The sequence below is a fragment of the Rattus rattus genome, chromosome 2 (genome assembly GCF_011064425.1).
Source record: "Rattus rattus isolate New Zealand chromosome 2, Rrattus_CSIRO_v1, whole genome shotgun sequence".
NCBI classification, from domain to species: domain Eukaryota; kingdom Metazoa; phylum Chordata; class Mammalia; order Rodentia; family Muridae; genus Rattus; species Rattus rattus.
The window spans coordinates 40,119,532-40,137,419 of NC_046155.1; positions in this window are offsets into that span (position 1 = coordinate 40,119,532).

Consider the following 17,888-nt stretch of genomic DNA (forward strand, 5'->3'; position numbering starts at 1 on the left):
CTGGCTTTCCTCTCCACCAACTCTGCTTAGCACCTGGTCTGGCAACTTCTTTTTTTCCCCAGAGAAAGAGAGAGGGGTGAGGGTTACACTTCTGCTTTTTCTTTTTACAGCCATTTGTCTTTCTTCTTTTTACTGTATTCAGACTGACACGATGAAAACGAGAAACTGCTTTTCCAGGCCGGTGTGTGTAGTTCTGCCCTCTGTGGTGTGGAGGGTCACAGCCAGCGATCCAAGCCTGACCCAGTGGCTTTCCAAACACCATGGCTTGTCAGGAAGGACTGAGCATGAATGGGAACCAAATCTCAGCTACAGACTTATTAATGGAGTGAGACCACACTGGGCCTTGAAGAGCGGCCAGGCCCAGTCTGTGACAGCAGGTACAGAGATGTCTGAATTGCCAAATTAACAGGACAGATGCCCAGTCACAGCCTTTTACCAACTGGGATTCTTATACACCACTGAGAGAGCCACAAATCATGTCGGAAAGAGTTTAGTGCTAAATGGTGTACATATTTGTGAGCAGGGGGTAGGTCATGGGTCTGTAAGGCATCTCTGCGTTGATACACCGAGGTCACATGCAAGAGTGCTCAGTGAAGCACCACTGCTCCCTCCTTTACGGCCTTGTGCAGGCCATGCAAGTGCTGCACCACTGAACGTGGGCTTCCTTTCCTGTTTCTAACAGGAAAAACAAAAACCCAGTCCTGGAAACGGCCCAGTTGTCCATTAACAGGACAATAATGAGTGGTTTGTGCCGTATTTACATAAACAAATACTATTTAACAGTGGAAAACCAGTGAGCTCCAGTTATACACCCACGAATAAATAGCAAAGATAGCATTCTTCTCTTTAAAAGTATTTTATTACTACTTTATGTGGATTAGTGCTTTGCCTGTGTGGACGTCTACACACCTCCTGGAACACTTCTGCGGGGAGCGGGTGGGGGCGGGCAGAAAGCATTAGATTCTCTGGAACTTCAGGTACAGACAGTTGTGAGCCTCCATGTGGTTGCTGAGAATCGAACCCCGGTCCTCTGAAAGAACACAAATGCTCTTAACCACTGAGCCACTTCTCCAGCCCCAGTTTTTAAAAATACGATTTATGCAATAAAGACAAACTGAAGAAGCGAACGTACGAGCCTACAAGATGGCTGGGTGGGTAAGAACACGTGCCACAAGTCTGACTCCTGAATTTTTCCAGGTCCTACACAATAGAAAGAACTCCTACGAGTCGCCTCTGACCTCCAGGTGTCGGCAGCGGAGACACGTGAGCACACACAGAAGTAACATGTAACCCATGCCTCCTAGAAATGACTGTCTAAACACGGCCATACAGTGGAAATACCAAGAAACATTCTAGATGCAGAAAGGGGAAAAAAGCTCATGGAGTTCTGTAGGTGACTAATGACTTCTGACAGAAGGAAGTTAGCCATTCCTAGGGGCAAGCCTCTCAATTGGGTAATCCAATACAAAGTAGTCAGTACTGAAATCATTTACACACAGGGAATGCAAACAGACTCAGCAAGTTGCACTTATATAATTGTGTGTGTGTGTGTGCGTGTGTGTGCATGTGTGTGTGTACATACCTGTATGTATTCGCAATAATCAAAGAAAATGAGGAAGACTGGAAAAATGGGAGGGGTTAGAGGGAGGAAGGGAAGGAGGAAATGATGCAATTATATTTTAATTAAAAATATAGTAAACAAAAATAAATAGGCTAATGTCACGTGGCTCTATTTATAATAAGGTTAGACACTTAACAAACTACGGTGAAACTATACACATATATGATAAAACCACTGAAGGGAATAAGGAAAATTCAGGTGAACGGCTTCCGGGGAGTGGGTTTGGGGTGAAGGGGCCCACAGGGCTGCCAGGCAATGGGCGCATCTTGTTTCTTTCTGTGTGTGTCTGGGGTTGGAGGGCGAGTGTGTATGTGGAGACCAAGGACATTGGGCACTGTTCCTCAGGCACTGTCCATCTTGCTTTTTGAACAAGGTCCCTCGGCAAGACAGGAAACTCAGCAATTAGGCTAGGATGGTTGGCCATGGGCTCCCAGAACTTCTTCTGCCTGCTGATTTCCCCACAGCTAGGATAGCAAGTTTGCCACCAGAGCTGGATTTTTTTTATCTAGGTTCTGGGGAGCCATACCGGGGCCCTCATGCCTCCATAACAAGCATCTTACCAGCTGAGTTATCTTCCCAGTCCCCACATTCTATTTCTTAAACCAAGTGTTGGACATTACTTTTATGGTCATTGTTTGTATCTCACTCACGGACATTAAATATTTAGCAGAAATAATAAAGGCCCGGAATTATCGAGGAAAGACAAGACGGCCTAAATCCAAAGCAGCTCGGTGAGAGTTGAAGTTTGAGACAAGAAGACAGGCTGTGTGGTAGCTTGAGGGTGAGACCCAGACAGCTCCGATCAAGCCCTGGGTGGTTGTCCTTGCTTCTGCGTTCACAGCTACAGCAATGTGTCTATTGAGCACCTTCTGTGTTCCCTGTACTACAGTCACACTCATTTTTCATACAAAGAGTCGGTTCTTAGGCTGAGTAACAGGTTGAAAGGGCTATCCTTTGTCCACAGAGGAGCTGGGACTCAATCCAAGCCTGTGTACAGTCTAAACTGCCTGTCAGAAGGACTTTTCCCATTGCAAGATAGCTCTGTGATGCAGACAGAAGGTTTTGTCCTAGCAGCACCCTACTAGGGCAGACATCACATTGCAAAAGAGGAAGGACAATGACTTCAATGAGGTTGTTGTACTAAGCTAGGTGGGACACCCTTGTAGTTTCCAGGAGAGTAGTCCCCGTTTCTCTTTTCTCAGACATTTTTAATTCCATATGCAGCCAGCAAATCCAGTCACTATTGCTGATGCCAAGAAGTGCTTGCTGACAGGAGCCTGATATGGATGTCTCCTGAGAGACTCTGCCAGAGCCCTACTGATACAGATGAGGATGCTTGCAGCTAACAATTGGACTGAACAAGAGACCCCAATGGAGGAGTTAGAGAAAAAAACTGAAGGAGCAGAAGGGGTTTACAACCCCATAGGAGGAACAACAGTATCAACCAGTCAGACCCCACCAGAGCTCCCAGGGACTAAACCACCAACCAATGAGTACACATGGAGGGACTCATGGCTCCAGCTGCATATGTAGCAGAGGATGGCATTGTCCAGCATCGGTAGGAGAAGAAGCCCTTGGTCCTGTGAAGGTTTGTTTCCCCAATGTAGGGTAATGCCAGGGCGTTGAGGATAGAGTGGGTGGATGGGAGTGGGAGCATTCTCAGAGAAGCAGGGGGAGGGGCTACGGGAGGGGAGGAAGGGGATAACATTTGAAATGTAAATACATAAAATATCCAAGAAAAATACACTTTAAAAAAGAAGAGAGAGAGAGGCTAGGTGGGAACTTCAGAGGGAGTTCAAGTCCTCAGAGGGCCTGGCACGTGAGCTCTAGTTATCTGCTCTGACGCATGCCCTCTGCCTGAACTTCCTTGCTGGGGCCAGTTTAGGCAAACAGAGCAAGAGAGGAGGCAATATTGTCTGTTGGCGCTGTGCAGTCTGGTTGTCGAGCTTCACAACAACCTCATTAAAGCCTTTGTCCTTCCTCTTTTGCGATGTGATGTCTGCTCTTCAGGAAGGAGAGAATTACTCCTGAAGGCCATTAGTCATCCTGCAGCAACAGCAGCCCTGGCTGCATTCTGACTACACGGGTTCCTGTGGCAGGAACCTGCCACTGGGCAGCCATGCCTGGCCTTCGAAGCTAGTTCCAGCCAAGGGTGTGACAGCCGAGGAAGCTAATGGAGGCAGCTAAGCAGCTTGGGTGAGGCAGTGGAGGCAGACACTGGAAAAGGACAGGAAGGGCTGACAGCTGGTAGACCGTTCACTTCTGTTGTGGTGGGAAAAGAAAGAAGGAAGAAAGAGGAAGGGCACAATGTGTGCGGCTTGAACAGGAGGCAGAGGCTCCTTGAAGCTCAGGCTTCACTTTCTGTGGACAAATGGGTCCTCTATTTTATCTGCTCAGAAAGCTCAACGTTCTGTCTCTCTGACTGACCTGGAGTGTAGCATCTAATGAGTTAAGACAAAGACCCAGATTCTAGTCGTTGCATCAATCCAAGATCACGTTGGAAAGAGCATTGTTAGCATAGCCAGACGCTGACCTGGAGAACTTTTAGACTCTTGCCTTCAGCACTCAGAGACTTTGTCAAGAGTCTCTGGTGACAGAGTTGTGCCTCGGCCTGCTTTCCCTCTAGCATGAGCATTACCAGGTTAGAGGCCAACTCCTTGCAACCTCCTGCAGCTAGCTTCGCCCTCACGCTCTGGCTTCATCAGCAGGCCCTTCTTTAGGACCTTTGCCTCTCCCAGCCCTTTATGATGCCCTTGATGACCCATCTTATGCTTCACTGTCAGCAAGTGACCGTCTCTGGGATCAAATGCCACACCCATTGACTTTCAACAGTCATGTGGTCCAGCCAACACCCCAAACTAGCTAACTAGAAAGAGTCAGGTACAGATACTTTGGAGTCCCCGGCAAGCAGGTTCGTTCCCAGAGTCAGATAGCAGGCAAGGGTGGGGAGGCAGAGTCCTCTGACCATAGGATGGGCACATGAAAGACATGGGGAGCTGAGATAAAGCAGAGGCCTCTAAGAGCCTCAGCTCTGTCTGCCAGGGAGAGGGCAGCAGCAGCAAGTGCTACAACTTTGATTAGCGTTCTGTTACCTTTATCTGATGGGACTTGACTTGTCCCCTGGCCTTCTTACCCCAGCCATCCGCCTGGATTCGAAAGGCCTCCAAATAAGCTGGACATATGGTATGTGTGTGTGTACTGGCCCAGTGTTGTGGCTTTTGATGTGAAAAATTTTAATATGTGGCTGGCATAAAAATTGGTAGAAATTAATATTTGTAGTATAAAAGTGGGAAAAAAAACCCAAAGAACCTAAGTCTTAAGAAGTATAATTTAATAATAATAAAAAAACCCGATCAGCCTGCACAAAGCATAAGGGGCTTTAGAGGCAAGGTTAGTCCAAATGTCGACACATGAAAAGATCTCAATATCTCAATTACAATCAGGCTAAGAAGGCAGACTCCCCATTAAAGAGAGGTGGGTGCTGAAGCAAGGCTGGCTTCAGACAGGGTAGGAAGGGAGGAAGGAAGGTAAGGGCAGCCATCTTGTTTTGTCTTCTCCCTCACAGAGTTGCCCAGTGAGGACAGACACTGAAGGAGGCTTCCGTAGATACCTTTGGGACAATTTGAGTGTCAAAGGCAACAAATGACTATTTTGGATCATCAATCAATAAAATAATCCACTGTCCCATAGTAATAAAAGTTTAAAAATTACTAATATTAGAATTAATTATTTCATTTACTCCAATAGGTAGAAGTTTATAAAGTTAGATTATTTGGAATTTTGAAAAGAATAAAGCCTTCATTCTAGCATTTTAAGAAGGACCTAAAAATCCTCCCCAGTTTTTATAGTAAAAGAAAGCTAATTAATCAATGTAGAATGAGCGAGAGAATAAGAAAACCACAGAGAAGCCTGACGGTGTAGGCCTGTAATCTCACACACTTGGGAGGCTGAGGCAAGAGGATAAGTTTAAGGCATAACTGGGCTACAGAGTTCTGAGATAGCCTAGCAAGTCACCGAGATGTGTCACAATGGGAAAGAAAAAGAGGGCCGGGGTATCCGCATGGTGGTGCATGCTTTTAACTTGAGCACTTAGGACGCAGAGGCAGGCGGGTCTCTCTGAGTTCAAGGCTAGTCTGTTCTACAGAACAATTTCCAGTCAAGCTGGGGCTATATTGTGAGAATCTGTCTCAGAAGAAGAGGGCTGGAGAGAAGGCTCAGCGGTTGAGAACACTCGCTCTTGCAGAGGACCCAGGTCGGGTTCCCAGCACAGTAGCCTACAGTTCCAAAGGATGCGATGCTTTCTTTTGGCCTCTGAGAGCAATATACACATGTGGTGTACATACATACACACAAACAAAGCACTCATATAGATAAAGCAAAATAAATAAATTTTTAAAAGAATTTTAAAAGGAGAAGGAAAAACTAAAAAAATGGAGAGTATGTGTGTGTGGGGGGGGGACAAAAGAGGAGGCTAAGGATATGACTCAGTAGCATGCATGTGTGCCCAGCATGCACAAAGCCCTTGAATTCACTTTCCAGTAAAACCACCATTGCACAACCTCAAATGAAAAACAGATTAAGTTAAAGAGCAACTATTAATGCCAAAGCCAGGATGTGAAATATCTGGGAGGACACCATATCCCAACGACAGCACCACATATCAGTCTCATCTCAGAGGCTACTGGCCAGTTGCAGAGCCGAGGTTTACAGAGCTGAGATCTGATGGCTGGTACCTGAAATCACATAGGCCAGCCTAGCACTCAGCATCCTGATATGTAGCTAATCTAAGGGGAGGAGTCACTCTCGGACCGGTTAATGTTCAGATCTAACTTTCCAGTTTCCATGCAATGAACCCCTAATTAATAACCCGAATGAGGGCGTCTGGAGGGTGCAATTAACCAGTACGCTAAGACCACAGTGTAAAGGCAAAATATCAGACGAACCTGGAAATAAGATCCTTGTGAAAGAAAGCATATAGGAGGAAAACTTGTGGCACTAAAAAGAAGCAATAATGGTGGTAGCCGTTTTTTTGTTTGTTTTGTTGTTTTTGTTTTTAATCCAGATGTAGAAACTCTAAAAAGCAATCATTTGGTCTTAAAGAAAAAAAAAAAAAAAAAAGGAGACAAGGAGGAGGGGAAGAAAAAAATAAGAGGAAATGTTTAAAGTTAAACCAGACCTCGAGAGCCATGACAACCAAGTACAACCAGTGAGTGTGTGAACTAATCTAGGTGTTGGCTTGAGGAAATCAACTACAGAGAGCGCTTGAGAGAGCTGCAGAGACTCTCTGTCTGGATGTTAAGTGATATTAACAATTTAGGCGATCTCAGCAGTTTAGGAATTGTTCATTGGTTGGGTGTAATTTTCGTGGTGATATGTAGGGAGCCATATTGGATTTGGGCCTAGCCGCTTTTGGACTGCATGGCTCAAAGTGACTAGGTGACTCAGGGCTGTTTGGCCACAGATATTCACCCCTAAGATGACTGCCATAAGTCTTAAGATTGTTGGACAAAAGCCTCTCCCATGAATTTACGGCACAGGAAGATAACATTCAAGGGATGCCTCAGCTCGAGCAGATACCAGTTATCTCCTGAGTCAACACATCCGGTGTCTACCGCCTGACCTCATCGTCTACCGCCTGACCTCTTTGCCTCCAGCTATCACTGCCTATACCCTCATCTCCCCCTCCTTCATATTTCACAAAGGTCACTCCCCCTACCTGAAAGCCTTAAAAGCTGTAACGTTCACCCCAATAAATGAGACCTTGACAATAGAATCTTGCTTGGTCTCCTTCTTCTCTTCACCCCCATTTGGCCCACAGGTAGAAAGCCTCTTCGGGACCCTGAATAACTGGGTCCCCGCTGGCGGGGACAGTGATATAGAAGATTCTTCCTAGACCATTTTTGGGTCCTGTAGACCAAGCTGGCCTCAAACTCACAGAGATCCATCCACCTGCCTCTGCCTCCTGAATGCTGGGATTAAAGCCTGTGCCAGCACCACCTAGCTTGAAATCCTAATAGTTTATAACAAGAGGAACTACGTGGCCAGGAAAATTGGTCCCTGAACTGAGTCTGTGTATATGGTAATCTGTCCTTCTCAAAATGAGCCCAGGAGGTCACTGCTAGCCTAGCTGGCCTGGCAGAAATGAAGACGTTCTAAAGACATTTTCATCTCCCATCTGCCTATCAGACTGTTGAAACAATGAACCCCAAGAAGCTGGAATTTCCCCCCAAGAATCTTGAGAGGAAAAGACTAAACCTGGACCAGGAAAGAGATTTACAACTAGTCGTCACACCTGCCAGAAAGGTCAATGGTGAGCACCTTGACTGTAGCTTCTGAGCTACACATAGCTCTGGTCCTCTGCTTAATCTTTAGCCCCACATCAGGACACTGCAGATGGACTTGATTGAGTCACTAGACCTTTGTCCCTCTTCCCAGCATGACCACGTTGAACACATCTTCTTTCCTTGCTTTCACTATTAATTTGACTGCTTTAACTAGTTTACCAAGGACAGGTGGCCAAAGATGGCTCACTGGGACACAGGCTATGATCCTTAAGTCCAGTAACACTAGTAACCGAAGCAGACACTCCATGGGAAAGCGGTTAACCGTCTCTACCCAAGGAACAGACTGAGGAATTCAAGCGTTGTTTCTCTAGTGACTCACCCTGTCATTACCTCCAGTGCTGTGGTTTGCATGAGGTCTCTGATTCTACTAGTGTGTCTTGTTTGCCTTCTTACTGTATCTCTAGACCCCAAGGGGGCCCAATAGATCAATGCTGACCTCACCAGCGTTTCTTTCACCAGAATGTTCTTCTCTGGTAGACTCCCCATTCTTGGGACCCCAACTATACACTCTTCAGAGTGCCCCAATATTCTTGTTCTGTATTCAATCTGTATTCAATCAGATTTAGTTTTAGATAAGTGGTCCTATCAGCTTTCATCCTGTTGATGAAGGACTGGCAATTGGTAGTCACTTCTAAAAGTATATTTAATCATGTGTATATTTAGCTGTGTACCTAAAGAAAAATCAAAACTTCAGAAATTATCCCTAAACTTAGGGTCACTTATAAAAGTGCAGAATTAGAGTATAACTTGAGAAGACAAGTTACTTAATGTTTAAGAGTCAAACATGTAAAACCTCCATTTCGTTTAGAAAATTTTCAAGTATAAGTAACAGGCAACTCTGAGTGACCCAGCAGTCCTGGGCGGGGCAGGCTGCAGGGCTGAGGGTCCAAGCACCGTGCTTAAGACTGTGCCTCCCACATTTGGGGGGGTGCTTGCTTAGTTCCTTCTTCCAAGGCGACAAGATGGTTCTTGTTCAATGAGTGGCTGGATGGATCCAGTTCATACCAATTACTCAGAGACAACTGTCGACCTTCAGAGAATTTGTGAACCTGGATTTAACGATGCTTGAAGATAATACATATGAGATTAAAATCAAATTCATGGAAAAAGAAATGTAACAAATCCACTTACCTCATCTCTTCCTAGTTAAATTTCTGTTGTGGATGCTTTTGAGGCTGTATTTATCTCTATGTGATGGACATTAGGATGGGGCTTCTCACAGACCCAGATAGAAGGATTTCCATTCCAGGAAGAGAACAAGGTTATAAACCAACAACTTCCCCCCCACCCCACCCTCTCACCCCCATCCCCGCTCAAGAAGCCATTGCTGGATATTTCCCACCTCACCATCCCTTTGGCTGTCTGGGGGCTTCATCTCCTCCTCAGATTCAGTTCGACAGATGAAGAGAACACCTTCAGACATAAGAAGACTCCGCTTGTATAAACTGTGTAAACTGGCGGCATGACCACTCCACAGTACGGTTAGGGGGAAGGATTGTATTGGAGATAAGAAGGGGGAAATGACCAGAGGCATCTGGGAGTGCCCAGAGCAGAGAAAGTAGTGCACTGAACACGGCCAGCAGCCTGGGGCCTGGCCAGGAGACAGGCAGGATGGGGGCGGGACAGAGAAGACAAAGAAGGGGTCAGAGAAGGCAAAAGAGAGTCAAGAGAGAATGTTGTCAAAACAGCAGGATCGTAAAGTAAGAAACTGGGCGTAGGGAAGCTGGAGAAGTTTATGGTGGGAGGAGGTGAGTAGAGCTGGGTGCTTGGTGGCACTGAGGAAGCTTGGAGACCAGCATGCCTTTGGTATGCTAATAGGCGCCACAGGTAGCCCTGTGTCTCTTCTGCCAGAGCTGAGGGAAATGACTCCTTCCGTAGAGAAATAGCTTTTGTCTAACCACCAGACTTCCGGGAAATGGAGTTTCCTTTGGACCTGACACATACCTAGGCCACATTTCCACCCAGATCTGCAAAGTTATTCCCATCTGAACACCAAGAATAGAAAGGCGTGGTGGTGGGAGGGTGGGGTTGGGGGAGGGGTTGGGTGAGACCTCACCGTGTAGCCACCAGCGTTTGTAAAGTAGCAGGGTAGGGTGGAGTGGGGTGGGGTGTGGTGTTGCGGTGGGGGTTGGGGGAGACCTCACCCTGTAGCCACCATCATTTGTAAAGTAGCAGGGTGGGGTGGGGTGGGGGGTGGGGTGTGGTGTTGTGGGAATGGGGAGACCCACCCTGTAGCCACCATCATTTGTGAAGTAGCAGTGTAAGACTCCTTCCCAACCTTGAGCCCTCTCTTTGGAAGGGCGATGTCTTCCCTCACTCTCTCCTTCAGTCCTGGTTTTTACTCATACCTTGGCACTATGACAAGTGAAACATGCAGCCTGTGTCAGATAGGTCCCTGAAATCCTTTAAAAAATGAATTTAAATGGTTTCTTCCTTTGGGAAGGGAACACATCTAAGCAAACAACTGGGAAAGGCACAGCACATGCTTTTCCAGAGATAGCTAGAAACTGCACCATGAGCCAGCGGGGAAGCCGGGGAAAATGGGACAGCTCCCCAGAGAGGAAGCCGTGTGAGCATGGGGACAGCTGGTGTTCCCAGGGCAGCTCCGAGTGAGTGACAGCACTGAAGGCCACACAGTGTTTTTCCCGCCTCCCCCTTCTTTCTGAGCTCTGTGAGCATCTCAGGAAGGCTTTTCTTCCTCTTGCCTTCTGTGCTCAGCTGGAGGATGAAACAGGACCATAACATGACAAAAGCACAACTTGGCGCCCTTGAAGAACACACAGGCTTTCAACTAAGCCTACAAAAGGCCCGGGGCCATTGGATCAGCCGCGGCTGCTCTGGAACACATGTTCAAAGCCAACAGGTTGCCGACGTTAGCTCTCCTCTTCTCCTCCATTACTGTGTTACCAGTTGCTTTCTATTTTCATCGAAAAGGCAAACTTTTCTGCAACAGTCCTTTGAGCCTGGGGGACAAAGCACCCCATTTATAGCTTCGCTTCCCGGGGAACAAAGTACTTTCAAGTGCTTAACAACCAACCTAGAAGTAAATGATTGAACCCAACTGCAGCGAACTTCCTGTCATGGTTATACACTCCAGTGCTACAGAGGTGTGTGTGCGTGTGTGTGCATGTGTGTGTGCATCTGTGTGTGTGTGTGCATCTGTGTGTGTGTATGTTACACATTTCTAAATATGGATTCTGGGTGCTATTAAAGTAACAGAATCATATATATAATTAAAAGGCCACTTGGTGGAAGAAATTACTTGAATGGGCAAAGCTGATTAACTGGCAACACTGGGAATGTAAAAGGACCTATTTCTATTAGCACAGTATGAGAAAAGGAGTTTCTTATTTTGTTTTGTTTTGTTTTGTTTTATCTTATCATTAGAAATCAAGGCAACTTGGCACATACCCTGAGAAACCAGAGATCAAAGGCTTGGATTTTTACCTTGAGTCCAGCCTCACAAAGGTTAGCTATGATGAGGTTTCTAGTTTGGTGTAAAACAAGCCCAGAGCAGAAAGCATTTAAACCCAGACAGCGGGGCCTCAGTGTTAAAGTCACTTGTCCTGAGTCTGATGACCTAGGTTCAATCCCTAGAACCCAGGAAGTAGAAGAGAACTGACTTCAGCAAACTGTCCTCTGACCGCTGTGTGTGGGGGTGTGCACATGTACACCCACACACATGGGAACACAATACACACAAGCACACATGTATGCACATGCAAAATTAGTGCAAAAACAGAAAAATAAATAAGAACCACACAATGCAGAGAGTACTAATATGTCCTGCCAATAAATCCAGGCATGCACGAAACGCCTTTTTTTTTTTTTTCATTAAAAGAAGACATTTGGGCTTGGTGCTAACTTTAGCTTAAACCACCCACCTCCTGATTACTCTTCGTTTCTCTCCTACGCTCTTGACCAATCTTCTCTCCTCAATTTCTCTCTCTCTCTCTCTCACTTCCTCTAACTAGGCAGCGTAACTTGGTGAGAATGTTCCCAAACCAACTTAACTATAGTGATTTTTCTTCTTTTCAAAACTACCTATTCTCTGTTGTTCGCGATTTATACTTTGCATGTGCACATTATTAGCATGATACAGAAATGTCCCCCATAAATATTGATTTATATTTCCCCTTTGTTTCCTTGATTTTTTTCTTAAAGATTTATTCATTTATTATATATAAGTACACTGTAGCTGTCTTCAGACACACCAGAAGAGGGCATCAGATCCCATTACAGATGGTTGTGAGCCACCATGTGGTTGCTGGGAATTGAACTCAGGACCTCTGGAAGAGCAGTCGGTACTCTTAACCTCTGAGCCATCTCTCCAGCCCCTTGATTTTTTTTTTTTAACTTTTATATTTATTTTATTTTTTTGGTTATGTGACTATTCTGTTGTATATGCATATGAGTGCAGGTACCCGAGGAGGCCAGAAGAGGGCACCAGACTCCCTGGAGCTGGAGTTAAGGGGGTTGGGAACTGCCGATGTGAGTTCAGGAAACATGGCAAGAACAGTATATGCTGTTAACCACTGAGCCATCTTTCCAGACGGTCTTTTCTTATTTTCTTTTTAAACCATAGTCTATTTTACTTGTTGAGACATAGTTTTGTTATATAGCCTTGGCTGGCCTAGAACTTGTGATCTTCTGGCCCCAGTCTCCGGAGCGCTGGGATTATATGCATGTGTCACCAGTCTGGTTATAAGGTTCTTTTTTTTTTTTTTTCCTTTTTCTTCTCTTCTGTTCTCTTTTCCTCTCTCCTCTCTTTTCTCCCCTTCCCCTCCCTTCTTCCCTCCCTCCCCTTCTTCCTTCCTTTCTTCTTTCCTCCCTTCCTTTTTTCTTTCTTTTCTTTTATTTTGTTTTTTCAAGAAAGTATTTCATAATATAGCCCTGACCTAAAACTCCCCTAAGTAGACCAGGCTTTCTTTGACTTTACAGAGACTTGTCTTTCTCTCTTGAAGGCTGGGAATAAAAATGTGCCCCACCATACTTGGCTTGTCTGTACTTCTGAGTGTTATATGTTATCTATTGAGCAGGACTGACCACATAATTTGTAGAGCTCAGTACTAAATAAGCACATAAGGCCTCTTGTTCATTAGAACATGGATCCAATGTGAGCCTCCTGAGTGTGGGTCACTGGGTGACTCTACAGGTTACCTCCCCACCCCAGCCAGGGGTATAACACTAACAAGAATACTTCCATGGACATTTCTCCAGCTCTAGGCTGAAATAGAATTAATAAAAATTTGCGTTGAAAATAAAATAACATGAACCCTCTTCAAAAAAAAAAAAAAAAAAAAAAAGAATAAACACCCCCATCGTGGTTCTTAATTCTTTCCCCAAGGGTTCACTTATTGTTGATAACTGTCCCAGAGAAATGTCGTTTGTCACAGCACCTGGACCAACTGCTGGGGTGTTTTGGGTGACCAGTTTTCTAAGTCTTAGAACTTAACAAAATAATACTAAAATGTGCTAGCCATGGAAGAATGTTGGTGTCAATTTCTCTCGGAGCTCCAGGGATTTACAATACAGAATGTGGAGGAGCTCTGTGCTTTTGGGGCTGAGCAACATCTACCACTAAGTAACTTAACTGATGGCCACACTGATGTAAACAGTGACAGAGCCAGGGTCACAGCCTAGGAACTCTGAAGAACAGGTTTCTCAGGTTCCAACAAAGTAAACCACTGTGGCACTGTAGCTTCTCTTTCCTGGTCTTAAGGACCTCCTTAAGCCAATGTCTGGTGTGCTCACATTGTATCCTTTGTATCCAGTGTGCTCACATTGTATCCATTGTGTCACATTGTATCCACTGTGCTTTCCACATTATGTCCTCTCGGACCAGGTACCTTCCCCTTGAGATAAGAGAGTGACTGTCCCATGTCTTCTCTGCCTAAGTCGACAAGATCTTAGTAGCACTTTCCTGTTGGTTGGTGCTGTGGGGAAGAGCAATGTCCCATTTGACCGAGTGTCCCGAACACGATGGACTACAGGCACAGTACACTGTGTTCCCTGGGGGCAAGTATGAGCTGTCAGGAACCCCCTGTGAAGACTTGCATGAACCTGAGGAATGTTATCTTCACAATCCCTGGGGTGGAGTGAGGTCGAGTGAGGTTGAGTGAGTTCTGACAGGAGGGATCGTGCTCTAACCACCACACTGCCTGGTTCTTGCCTTCACTCTGTATTGCCAGCAAACTGCTATGAATCAGAAACATTTTTTAAAAAAATCATAGAAGCTTGATCCCAGCACTTGGGAGGCAGAGGTAGACAGATCCCTGTGAGTTCGAGGCTAGCCTGGTTTACAGAGCGAGTTCTGGGACAGCCAGGGCTACACAGAGAAACTGTCTCAAAACAAAAAAACCAAAAAGATTAAAAATGGAGTCAATCCTCGAATCATATAAGGCTGTGAGCATCACTCAAGTTTTTAACCCTCTTTCAGGCAGATGACATTGACCTTCCTGTCACTGCCTGTCTTCCTACTACCTCTCTGACCAGACCCTGTCTAAAAGGATAAAACTAAACACTGCAGACCCAGGATTCAAGGCAGACCAGCTCTAAAGCGATTATAAAAATCAACATTTAAACATTTAGAAATCTGAGTTGTGTTGCCTACACACAACTGTATCCCCCCCCCCCCGATTTAAAGCTCCTTCACAGCCACTGATACGGTTGCACAACAAACTACCTTGTGGCTATTATTTCTCAGCACAGAAGAAAGCCAAGGTTCAGAGCAGTTGTGTGTCCTGCTCACAATTACTGAGCAGGAGAACAGGGGGGAGAGGGCTTTCTGATTTGGGGGCGTGTTCTTTCCACTCTCCCACGCACCTATTTATTGAACATAGCTTCAGTTCAGTGCACACTTGTTTCTTCTTTTTCCAAACGACAGAGGCATGAGTGGGGCTATAAGCCTCAGCTGAAGTTCCGAGCCCACGGAGCTTTCTGCTGCCAAATTTAGAAGTCGTTGCCCTGTGCTGATTCTGTCCAAATCTAAGGAGGTTTCAGGTCAGGGGAGAACATACGGATTATTTGATAAAAGATTTCTGGGGCAACTAAGAAGCTATTGAGAAGAAGAGAAACTTTGGTCCAATATCATATTTCATCCGTAAAAATAGATTTCAGGGGGTTGACGATTTAAATATGAAAATAAAACCATTAAAAAAAATAAAACCCCAAGAAGTGAATGTAGGATTCCTGTCCCTGCTTACAGTCTCTGAATGGAAAAAGGCTGCACGTGATAGAAAGCCCAGACATAAATGTCTGTCAAAGACCTCTGCCAACCGAAGAAGGCTAGGGAGATGATGCAATGGGTCAAACTGCTTACTGTGAAAGCAGGGGGACCTGGGCTCAGATCCCAGCATCCACAGAAAGGCCAAGTGTGGGGATGTGTGACCCTGTAACCCCAGCACTGGTGGGGTGAGGGGAGGCATAGACAAGAAGATGTCAGAGACTTCGTTGGCCAGAGAGACAGTCTAGCGGAAATGGTGTCCAGGCTCAATGAGACACCTGTCTCAAAAAAATATGGCAGAAAGTGATAGAGGAAGCCATCTGGTGTTGACTTCCTGTGTGTGTGTGTGTGTACATGTGTGTGCACACCTGTGTGTGTGTGTCTAAAACAGTCTACACATCAGCCATATGAGGTAGACAACCCATGTACATTTAAAAGAAATAAGTTGTGAATGTGTGCGTGCGTGTGTGTGCATGCATGCACACATTGTTTTATAAAAAAGAAAGAAAGAACCAGGATATGTTTGGTAGAGGCACAGTACGGTGAGGTGAAAGGGGGTGCCTCTGCCAGCCCATGATGAGGCATCCCTTCCCTCTGACATAAGACAGATACAGTATGGAATAGAGTTTATTTAGAGCATGAGGAGGGGAGTTGAGGGAGTAGAGGCAGAGAAAGGGAGGGAGAGGGAGAGGGAGAGGGAGAGGGAGAGGGAGAGGGAGACAGAAGGGAGGGGAAAGGAGGGGGGACAGGGGAGAGGGAGGAGTAGGCAGAGGGGAGAGGGAGAAGGGGCCCTGGCCAGGAACACCTGAAGAGAGAGAGAGTGGAGAAAAAGAGAAGAGAGAAAGAGGGTGAGGAGGGGGCAAACAGCCCCTTTTATAGTGTCAGGTATACCTAGTGGTTGCCAGGTAACTGTGGAGAAGAGCCTAGAAGGAATGCTAACATACATAGAGGTACACCCATGTGTTCGGGCACCTGTGCGCACGCACGCACACACACACACACACACACACACACATACACACATCACAGACATACATAGACCACAATGCATACCTTTTCTTTTTCCTGGCAGAGAACACTTTGGAACAAATGTCAGCAACCAAAACACGGTGGGGGGGGGCGGGGAGGGGGAGATCATTTTGTTATCATCAGGTCCAAAGGAAACCCTAATTCCCCCAAACTTGAAAAAGCAGTCCCGCTCTGCACAAAGGAGCTCGACCTGCACTAGAGGGGGATTCCTGGCACTTAGATAAAAGCCACCATCCCTCAGGAACGTTTGAAACTGGTTCCCATCCACCAGGAGGAAGCATTTCCCTCACCTCTGGCAGAAGGGAGCACACATGGCTACCGGTGGCGACTATTAACATAATAAATCTCATACTGGCCTCCAGCTCCCTCAGTACCACATGCACTGCACTGGTTACACATTTCAAAGTGTGGCTCATGGCATCCTAGTCCTTCTCATCTCCTGCCCTTCCCCCTCCCCTCAGCTACTCAGTTTCCCTGCATAAGCGCCCTCTGCTCTGCCGGCTTCTCTCAAGGTGCTTTCTCTATTCTTCATCCTCTGCTGCTCTCTCTCTCTCTTTTGCAGATAGCCACGTCTGTCTGCTGCCAATGTCCAATCCACTTCTTTCTCTCTCTGCCCTGGACTCTTCCAGATGTGTCCCGTGGTTCTCTCTTTCATCTATAACAAAAGCCTTCCCCAGATAAGTCCTAACACACACACACGCACACGCAGACGCACACGCAGACGCACACACATACACAAATCCCACAAAAATAACCTTAACAAACACAAAAGTGACACCCGCACACCCAGGGAAAGCAAGCAAAGACCCCACTACAGGGCCATTTTCCGCAGGTTACATTATTCAGACATCCCAACCTCTGCTAACTGTGGAAGAAGATGAACCCATCACCTGTCTGGTGTATAACTGTCAACTGATATTTTCTCAAAGAGCAATGGGCAGATCGGCAATGCCTATAAAAATTAAATGAATCCCAGGACAGCCAGGGCTACACAAAGAAACCCTGCCTTAGAAAACAATAAAAAGAAAAACTGAATAAATGAGCGCCTGGAGGAGATTTAAGGAATTTCCTGTCACCAAGAAAATGGTGGAGCCTGGACTTCCACCTCCTGCTATTTGTGCAATCCAGAGATGGGTGATCAGGAAGCGAGAGGAGCCTCTACCTACACAGACGAGCCTTCGATTAGTGTTTGCTGAGTGTTGGCATTCCGTCTAGGCTCCGCCCCACAGTTACCTGGCAACAGCCAGGTGTGTCTGACTCACTATAAAAGGGGCTGCTTGCCCCCTCCTCTCTCTTCTTTTGTTTTTCTCTTGCCCCCTTCCTCTCTTCCTTCTCTGTCCCTTCTCTCCCCAATCCCCACCCCCTCTCCCTTCACATGCTCATGGTTGGCGCCTCTCTCTCTCTCTCTCTCTCTCTCTCTCTCTCTCTCTCGCTCTCGCTCTCGCTCTCGCTCTCTCTCTCGTTCTCTGATTTTTTTTTTTGTCTCTACTATCCTCTCAGCTCCCCTCCCCATGCCCTGAATAAACTCTGTTCTATACTATACCGTCCTATGGCTGGTCCCTCAGGGAAAAGGGATGCCTCAGCATGGGCCCGCAGAGGTACTCCCTTCCTCCACACCATACTGGGCCTCTAAAACATATCCCTGGCTTCTTTTTCTTTAAAACACACC